Below are 10,341 nucleotides of genomic sequence, written 5' to 3'. Positions count from 1 at the left end.
AGGTCCCCAAATTGACCCAGTTACCTGTCTGAGCTAAATACACATTCACTTTTGCTTCCTAGTTCTGAGTATTGAGGTTGCAATTGACTTTCTCTTCTCTTCACCAAGATTTACTTGAAATAAACCTAGAGGTGGTTTCTAAAATCATAATATGATTTTGTGAGGGATTGCAGTATGGGGATGAAATAGGTACGTTTTACAAAGTATAAATCTTTGGGGCAGAATGAAATTCAGATTTTTGTTTGTGGGTTCAGGGAAATTGTAGCAGGCTAGGTTGGTGCTTATTGGCTTCTGAAAACATTTGATTTAACTGGTTGAAGAAAATGCAGACAATATCCATTTGTCTATGTAATAGAAAAGTAGAAGGTCGTTTATTTAGGGTCCTGCTCCAAAGACAGAGGCCACTCTGGTGAGTGTACTTCAAGACCATTTGTAAATATGCTAAACAATAAGACAAAATTTCAAAGTATCATGGTTACATGTTCTAGAGAAATTTAGAACATCATCATTGTTCTAAGGAATGTCCCTACATACAAAATAAAGTCGCTTTATACAAAATGAAGTGACTTCTCCTCAAACTGCCTAGTAAAAGCCAACAATAGTGTAGGTGACATCCTCAAATAATACGAAGATTATTTTACATGCTGAACTGATTTGTTTTCCTAATCATGTTTTTTTTTAAATCAGTTATTTAATTAGGTTCTTCTTAAGACATTTAGAACACCAATTTGTGAGGATAAATTCCATTTGTAAGGGCAAACACAGATCGCAGGTAGCCCTGAAGCTGAGGAATAGCTTTAATTTTTGGTAAAATCTGGTAGTCCACAGCTTTCTGATCAATCTTACACTGTCTGTAATCTCATATTTCTCCTTTCCTGTGTCAAAGATCTCACCTTCCTGGTGTCTGGGCTTCTGCAGCTGCTTCTTCCTGAAGTAAGCCTCAGTAAGATGTTTTGGGATTTTTACACTGCTGATATCAAGTTTGGTTGAGGTGGCAATGATAAATTTCCGGTGTGTTCTTTGTAGAGGAACTCAACTAAGGACCAGAGGTCCAGTCACAAAAATAACAAGCCACTAGCCAGCTGCTTCAGGAAAACCACCCTCTTGACCCTGTGTGGTGTCCAGTGAGGATAATCAGAATGGTCCTGGGGGCAATGCTGGCTCGCAGTTTTCTCACGGTGCTGATTGAAGGGTTTTGTGCCATGTTTCAACAGCTTTCCAGGCACATCTTCAGTAGAATAATATCTGGGCGTTTCATGAAGTTTAACCACCTGGGTACCACCGTTCTTGCCACCACCAACTGGTTTTGTAACAGTTGCAAGAACTTTCTCCTTTGTTTTCTTTTCAACCTTGGATTTAGTGGCTGAGTACTTCCTCTTGTACATGGCTTTTCTGGAATATATAGCAGATCGAGAATACCTGCCAATTCCTCTGACAGAGGCAGGATTGTGGCTGCAATGGGGCTTCCCCTTCTTGGGCATTTTTAGCCTTGAGGTTACGCTTTTCCACCTTGCCACCAGCATCAGCTTCAGGTTTCTTCTCTTTAGTATTGACTTCTCAACTTTTTCACCTGCCATCTTGCAAGGTGGGAAAGAACCTTATCATGTTTTATGTCATTTGATGCCCGATAGTTTTCCTAGTGTTCAAGATTCATTTAATAATCATTTCATTAAAAAACCCAACATTTATAGTATGCAAAGTAGTTTTAAATAAAGATTGTCAGATTTTGAAGGAAAAGAACCACTGAAATACAGCCCTAAATGTCATTCACAGCTACTGAAAGTAAATTATATAATCTTCTGGGGAGTAATTTGGTATTATGAATGAAAAATTATATGATGTATATTTTTTCAATACTGCAATTCCCATTCTAGAAATTTACCATAAAGAAATAATGTTGTATGCACAGAGATATGTATACCAAGAATATTTAACACAGTCTGGTTTATATTACAGAAGAAATGGAGCCAAATGAAATGTTCAGCAACCGTCTTGGTAGCATAAATGAGCAGTCCTCAAAAGTGACGATGCAAATCTATGTATTTTTAGAACATATTGCTAAGTGGAAAGTAGTTCCAAAACAAAATGTATAGTATAAAACAATTTTCTAACTTAAAAAATGGTTTGTTCACCTATAGTAAAAAGCTGGCAGGCGGTGAATTAGTTTTCAGTTGTGGTCATGTTTCGATGGTGGAATTATGGGTGATTTTTTACTCATCTGTATTTTCTATTGTTTTCCCATAAGGAAAATAAATTCCTTATCTACTCTAGGTATTATCCCTGTAAGGAGTTAGGAAATAATTTCACCAATATTTTTTAGACAATAGAGTCTTATGATTATGTAAAACATGCCACATTAAAAAAATTTTATTTAACGGACATTTCTATAGCACTTACTATGTTCCAAACATTGTTTCTCTCTGATTTTTCCTTCCCATTCTCTCTTTCGTTCTTCCTTTCTCTTTTTCCTTCTCTTACTTAATTTCTTCCTCTCCCTTTCCTCCTTTATATAATTTTTATTGTGGTAAAATGTAGCATTTTTGGTGTATAGGTCTATGAATTTTGTTAAATACATATAATAGTATAGCATATTGACTGCGGTCAATACACAGAACAGTTTCATCCCTCCACCCTCCCAATTCCTTTAAATTCCTTTGTAGTAAACACTTATTATCCTAGCCCTGGGCAACCACCGATCTCTTTTCTCTTCTTGCTTTACTTAAGTGTTATATAATTGCAATTATACAGTGTGTAACCGTCAGAGTCTAGCTTATTTTATTGAGCATAATGCACTTGAAACTTATTCATGTTAAGTATATCAAGGGCTTGTTCCTTTTTGTTGCTGACTAGTATTCAATTACATGGATATAGTATAGTTTGTTTATCCATTCATCAGCTGAAGGACATTTGGGTTATGTTCAGTGTTTTGTAATAATGCATAGAGTAGGTTGAATATTTGCATATGGGTTCTTAGGTGCACATTGTTTTCATTTCCCTTGAGTAAATACCTAGGAGTGAAATTGCTGGATCATATTGTTAGTATGTCTTTACCTTTATAAGAAACTGCCAAAGTGTTTTCCAAAGGGGCTGTACCACTTTGCGTTCTTGCCAGTAATGTATGAGAGTTCCAGTTGCTCTGTTTCCTTGACAACATTTTGCATTGTCAGAGTTTTTTTAATGTAGCAGCTTCTATTTAAATATTTATAAATATTAATTCATTTAACTCTGTGAGATGAATAGTATTACTATCTCAATTTTGTGAACAAAAAAATTGATGTGGACATCAGGTTCCTGTCTCAAATTCACACAGTCTGCAAGTGGTAGAGCTGAATTGGTACCCGAACAACCTAAGACCAGAATATATGTTCTTAATATACTATACTATACTTCTCTTTCTGTGAATACGGGAAAGAAAGGCTTGCTATAATTCCAGTGAAAACTTGAAAGTTCATCATTTCTACTCTTGGAAAGTTGGCTAAAATTTATTGAGTCTCAAATTAATTTGCCAAACATGTGCAGTGTGGCTCCATCTAGAACTATTCCTGTCAGCTAATTGAAGGATGTCAGTAGGCCAGCTCCTGAGAGATCTTTCAGAATGCTGTAACTTGTTGGGTTCCCTGTGGTTCAGAGTCTTGCTCTCAGCCCTGCAAACCTAGAAATGTAATCCTTTTGTTATCCAAGAAATGACTGAACTCCAGTCATGCTGGAGGACATAAGAGATAAAGTTCACAAGACAACGATACGTTAAACAAAATGGAAATTTATTAATTTACCATGAGAAATATAATGACCAAAGGGGACAAATATTCATTTATATTTGACAGCATATCTTCCTGTAGAAAAACTGCATGGGAGCCAAATTATAATTAGAAGGTTTCTAGGTATGCCTAGAAACATAACTGGAAGAGTTCTCTGATTTTAATAGCCTGAAGCCTTTAAACACTTTATCATAAAACTAAGTCCTGGAAGTTTGTGCCTGAAATATCCTCATTTGTTTATTTCCACAGTATGATTTAGTCTGCCCAGGAGTCACAGAGAATTATGAAGTGTCTTCCTTTCTGCTGCTGTAGCTCTGATCAACCCAACTTCTCACTGATGTCTTTGTTCCTTAGACATGGATCTTCTAATTACAATCAATTCATATTCATCTTCAGTAACCCAATATTTGTTGATCATCTATCATGTGCCAAGACTGTTCTATGAGTATGGGATAGAGCTCATTTCAGGAATCATTCTGTCTTTTTAAAATTTTGAAGTATCTCTTCTTGTCTTTTTTTGGATCCATTTTATGTTGAGATATCTGTCTGTCTGTCTATCTATCTATCTATCTATCTATCTATCTATCTATCTATCTATCTATCTATCTATCTATCTATCTATCTATCACCTCTAAGGAGAAACTCATTCATGAGGTCTTGATGGTCACCTCACTGTAGTTCCCACGTACTGACTTAGAACATATATTTTTGAATTTGTGTGATTAATTATTATTCATTTTTGTCTTTCTCCACAAACCCTCATTTCAACTCTAACCAATGTGTGAATATTTTAAAAGTCTAGATCCTTTGTACAACACATTTGCTCTCCTAAGCTGAATCCATGAATTTCAATTGGCTAAATGTCACTGTGTGGACATTTTTCTAGCTTCTCAAACTCAGTGATTCACATCAAACCTGCCATTTTCTTCTAACAAATCAGCTTTTATTTTTTAAAAAATCTGCATTTAAAATTGTGTTTTAAATGAATACAATCAGCATCGTCCAGCCATTCCACATTTTAGTTCTGCTCCCATTTTTCCTGCACCCAGTGTCATGTCAATGAGTTGGCAAATTGGATGAAAAGCATTTTGTAAACCAAACTCTTTCTTTCATTTGTCTGCTTATTTTCAATATGTCCAACCAACTAGTGACATATATCATTAGACACTGAAATTGGTGTGTGTTGTACTGCAAGTTTCTTGAGCAGTGGATCATTCTTTTTTCTTGCTGTTGTCTCAGGGAACTTCTCTGGGCTCCTTCTGTTTGAAATTTTGGGTCCCAACCACATTCTGCCTCAACACCACTTGCAATGGACTGAATCAAAGTGTCTCTGTTAAAGTCCTAACCCTTAAGATGATGGTATTAGGAGGTGGGGCCTTTGGGGGGTGATTGGTGCCCCATAAAAGAGGCCCTAGAAAGATCCCTTGCCTTTTCCACCATGTGAGGAAACTGCCAAAAGATGGACATCTATGAATAGGAAGCAGGTCCTCACCAGACACTGAATCTGTTGGTGATTTGATCTTGAACTTCCCAGTCTCTAGACTTGTGGGAAATAATTTTCTGTTGTTTATAAACCACCCAGTCTGTGACATTTTGTTATAGCGGCCTGAACAGTCTAAGACAGACAGCCTAGAGCTTTGGTTTTGTGTGCCATTTCTTTCTTTGGTTGACTATTTCCTTTAGACCTTTTTCTGAGCTGTCATGTATCTATACTCCTCTTCCTGTTGCCCCAAGTTAGCCCTATTTCATTCCTACCCTTCCTACCACTCTCCTCTTCTATATTTTTCTTCTTTTTTCATCATGAATCCAGCCACATTTGACCTCCTTTTCCCTTGCTTTCCTCATTTACCATTCCCTTCCATCCTGTCTTATTCCTTCTATTCTCTGCCTGCCTTGGGTGGAGACTGAAACAATGCCATCACTCCCTTGGCCAAAATGAAACCAGGCCGTAGAAGACAGTTTTTGACACAAATAAAAATGGATCCTCCTGGTCTTAAAGCTTGAAATTTACATTTGTCTTATCTGAATTCCTTCTTAGGAAACTGACTCTCAGGCCTCCCAGATGTTATTAAGGAGGTGAAACTCATCTTCCTTACCTCTCCCTAATTGCTGTTTTACCAACTGACGGCCTGCTTTCTGTTGACCAACTCCTCTTTCTTACCCTCCTAATTCCTACCCTACTACGTTCCTTCTCTGCTATGTAAACTCCACATTTTAGTTGGTTTGAGAGGTGCTTTTCAGACTGATCTCCCATCTCTTCAGCTGAAGCACTTGAATAAAGCCTTCTTCTTTGGCAATACTTGTCTCTGTGATTGGGTTTCTGTGCAGTGAGTAATGGGACCTAGACCAAATGGCTGATGTTTTCATATCAAAAACATTCAATATCTCTTAAAGCAAGAAAACATTTCTCATTCACATTTATGAACACTTCAACCATATTAGCCAAGTTTGTACTTTCAGGCTTAACATTTATTATTTTCCTACAAAGAACCTTGTTCCATTTAACATAGGGGTTCTTGTTTTTTCCTAGTATTTCCTAACATGTCTGCATCCCTTTTCCCAATCTTCAATTCATATTGATTGCTAAACTTATAAAGTTATTTTATTTTTCCTAATAGATGGAAGTCCTGCTCCTTATGCAAATTCATGTTTTCTTTAAGTCTTTTCTATTACCCTTGATCAGAAAAGTATCCTCTGCAGCCTTCAAATTAGGAAAGAACTTTGTTTTTAGGTCAGTTTTACTATACTTAAAAGTTATTTGTATACATTTGTCCTACTCTGCCAGATTATACATTTAATGAAGGTTGAAGCATATTAGCTTTCAAATACTCATCCACGAACTAGTGGGTACTTTATCATTCGAGGAGCTTAAAGACATAAATCTACCATGTGAAAGAATGAGAAGATGAGTCACTGCAGTCTTAAACATGATTTCATTTGTTCTCCATTCATGTCATCATCTACTATGTAATTTTCTTCTTTAACCAGAGACATGTAGATTTCAGGCAAAGCTTGTACTTCGTTCTCTTCTGCCCCTTAAAACCTTCAGTGTGCACCACAGACCTAGGGTGCCCATCTTTCCTTGAATTTCTGCTTTTCTGGATCTAGTTACAAGTGTGCAGGCTGCAGCCTGCCACTGTCCACTGGCTATGTGGGAATTTCCTGATATAATAGTCTGACCTGAAATGTCACCAAGGCAGGTTTGGGCTGGCTTCCAGCCCACTGCAAACAGCAGGGATAAACAGCAGTGTTCTGCTCAACACTTCACCAGTTAAGCTGTCATTAAAAGGGAAACACCTGCTACCCAGAGAGTCTTTATATTTCACTTTACCGCAGGGGTCTTGTCTGGACTTGTCAACTGATTGCTTTGGGGCTAAGCTGGAAAAAAATACATTATCTCTCCATGTAACTATCAAGTAAGAAGTTTCCTCTGTGTGATTAGACCCATCCACAAAACAGGCCCATGGAGAGTCTAGAAGCACATGCTATACCTTAGAAAAGCAGAAATACACTATGTCTGCTGTTATATGGAAGATGAGAACAGGAGCATACAAAATCATTGTGCAGTTAGAATCCTGCAGTCAGTTGGAGTCCCTGTTCCACAGCAGCTTCCTCTGTAATTCCAAAATTATTTGTTACAGAATAAAAGCAACATAAGGTGCTCGATCTGCAATCTTTTGAATTAGTATAGTTTGGGAGGTAGGAGGCACAAAGGTTGAAGTCCTAATTCTACATATCATTGCTTTACTTTGGGCAAAATTTTTAACTTTCCCAAGACTGCTTTATTAGTATAATGTGGTGGTGAGGCCAAGTAATCTTAGAATTTACCTATTTAGTTCCAGTAGTCTAAGATTCTGTGACTAGTTAACGCTTCTTGACTCTGTACTTAAGCAACTTAAAGTGCGAATTGGTAGCATTTTATAAGGCAGAGCATTTTCTCAAGATTTACAGTGAAATCTCTGTGGTTTGTGCTTACAGAGGGGGCAGTGAACAGTTTGAATTATGGGATACTTTTTCAGAAATGCCATCTTTATTACTTTCAAATGGGTGCAGTAAATATGCTAGGCTAAGAAAACGTTGTCAGGATGTTTTGCCAAATATAGATCTTTTTGTGAATGTATCAGAATGATATGTAATTAACTTTTATTGTTTATACATCAGTGTGAGCTTTTAAAGTGCTTAAAAACAGTTTGTTGCCTTAAATGGTTTTGTGAGTACCTTCGTTGCCAGACTTTTATTTACATGATGCCCTATAAGATGGTTAATTTTATGTGTTAACTTGACTAGGCTAGGGGATGGCCAGACGGCTGTGAAAACATTATTTCTGGGTGTATCTGTGAGGGTATTTCTGGAAGAGATGAGCATTTGAATTAGTAGACTGAGTAAAGAAAATGGCCCTCACCAATGTGGGTGGGCATCATCTAACCTGTTAAAGGGCCTGAATAGAATAAAATGGAAGAGGAAGGGCGAGTTTATCTGTTTGAGCTGGGGCATCTGTCTTCTTCTGCTCTTGGACATCTGCATACCTGGTTCTCAGGCTTTGGGACTTGGATTGAATTTCATCATTGACTTTCTTATTTCTTCATCTTGCAGGTGGCAGATAATGGAATTTTTCAGCCTCCATAACTGTTTGAGCTAGTTCCTACAATAAATCTCCCTTTATATATAATATATGTCTATATCCTATTAGTCTGCTTCTCTGGAGAACTCCGACTCAGAATTTCTATGTAAAATTTGTTGGTGCAAAGGATAAAACTTACATTTTCTTATTATTAAAACTTCAAGATAAGTGATGTTTAGGATGTTTTGAATGATGATGAGCTGGGATTACAACATAGCCCTGGATACACACTTCTTTCAAGTAAGCATTCATTACTAAGCCTTGAAACCATGAAGTCTTTGCGGGCTTTGTCTTCACAGTCTTCACAGTTACCGCATTGTTTCAGAAGTTTTGCTTCCTCATTTTGTTCTAGCTTGAGGTACAAGTTGATGCTGAAAAATAAAAGAGATTCTTTGAGGTTCAAGCTCTTTGACTCAGTGAGCCACTGGATGTCTCTCCTGCTCCTACCCTTTTACCCTTTGTCTTACATGTCCTAGTACCTAGTAGAACCTTAGACCTCTTCTTGTCTTACTGCCCCATTGGACCTGCCAACTCCAAGGCTCCTAAATACAGTTCAGGAAATACCAGTTCCTATGGGGTAAAGCATTGCAGTTTAGGAAATGATAACTGATGGTCACTGACAACCAGGGTTACCATCAAAATCTTTAAATTCTTTATAAAGTCAGTAACTGTTGAATACCTGCCATGAATAAGCTATAGGGGTTGTACAAAGATGAATAAGATACAGCCCCAGTCTCAGGAAACTTGTTTGCAACTTGGTAGAGGAGGCTAATTTCATCATAATTGTATTTCTAATTTCTAGGAGAATGGATTTTTTTTTTTGTCCTCAGGCTTTAATATCCACAGCACTATGCAGAAAGTCACCTTCTCAGCACTGGTGCGGTCACCTTTTTCATTATGCTTACACTATGCCAAGGGAGAAGATGACCTCAACACGTTATTACTTGGCTTAATTGCAGCTTCCATAAAACAAATAATATGCACAATTATGTGAAACCACAAAACAGCCTAATGACATATTGAAAATCCCAGAGCAAGTGAATAGGGAGAAAGAATATGGAATTTTTTTTCAAAACAAAAACTGAGTTTTTGGGGGTAGGTTGGGTTGGGTGAGGATTTCGGTCTAAGTCAGCATGAACTGATAGAACATGTGAAGGCAGAAAAAACAATGAACTAGGATCTTTCTACCATCCTCCATCAAGACGGAATCTTTACTGACCTCTCCATATTACTTCAATGCTTCTAATAGTGTTGGAAAGTAATAACACAAAAGCTTGCTTTATCTGGTGATGGAGAAGCAAAGCCAGACTTGCTCTTTGTGTGGTGTGACCCAGGATACCTCAAGGCCAAGATGACTTCCAATAGTTCTTTCACTTAACCCACAGCAACCAAAATTCCCACCATTAGAATTTTTATGTAGGTGCTTTCTAGAGATGTGTACTCTGTGGATAGATCAAGACCTTATTATTTATTTAGAAGTCTAATGTCTTGGGTAATGTCTTAGTCTGTTTTCCACTGCTATAACAGAATACTTGAGAGTGGGTAATTTATAATAAACAGAAACTTATTGGTCAAAGTTCCAGAGGGTGGGAGGTCCAAGACCAAAAGCTGCATCTGGTGAGGGCCTTCTTGCTGTGTCATCCCGTGATGGAAGGGCAAAGAGAGGGCATGAGAACATGAAACAACTAAACTTGCTTTTATAACAAACTTACTCTTGCAATAAGGAACATATTCCTGCAGCAATGACATTAATCTATTAATGAGGTGAAAGCCCTCATGGTCTAATCACCTCTTAAAGGTCCAGTCTATCAATATTATTGCATTGGAGACTGTTTCCAACACATGCTTTATTGGAACTTCCATATAGCAGAGCTTTGGTGATCTAGAGTCCATTAAGGATCACTTTGGTCTAAGGGAGAGATATGAGCTGGCAAAAAATAAGAAAGTGATGTGGTTTAATGA

General features: G+C 37.4%; 1 pseudogene; it reads right to left on the bottom strand.

Moving 5' to 3' along the window:
- Positions 1 to 715: 715 nt before the first annotated feature.
- Positions 716 to 1,577, bottom strand: LOC105525186 (annotated as a pseudogene).
- Between the last annotated feature and the right edge of the window lie 8,764 nt (positions 1,578 to 10,341).

Source organism: Colobus angolensis, unplaced genomic scaffold (genome assembly GCF_000951035.1).
Source record: "Colobus angolensis palliatus isolate OR3802 unplaced genomic scaffold, Cang.pa_1.0 Scaffold52, whole genome shotgun sequence".
Classification (NCBI taxonomy): Eukaryota; Metazoa; Chordata; class Mammalia; order Primates; family Cercopithecidae; genus Colobus; species Colobus angolensis.
This window is presented reverse-complemented; position numbering and strand designations above follow the sequence as displayed.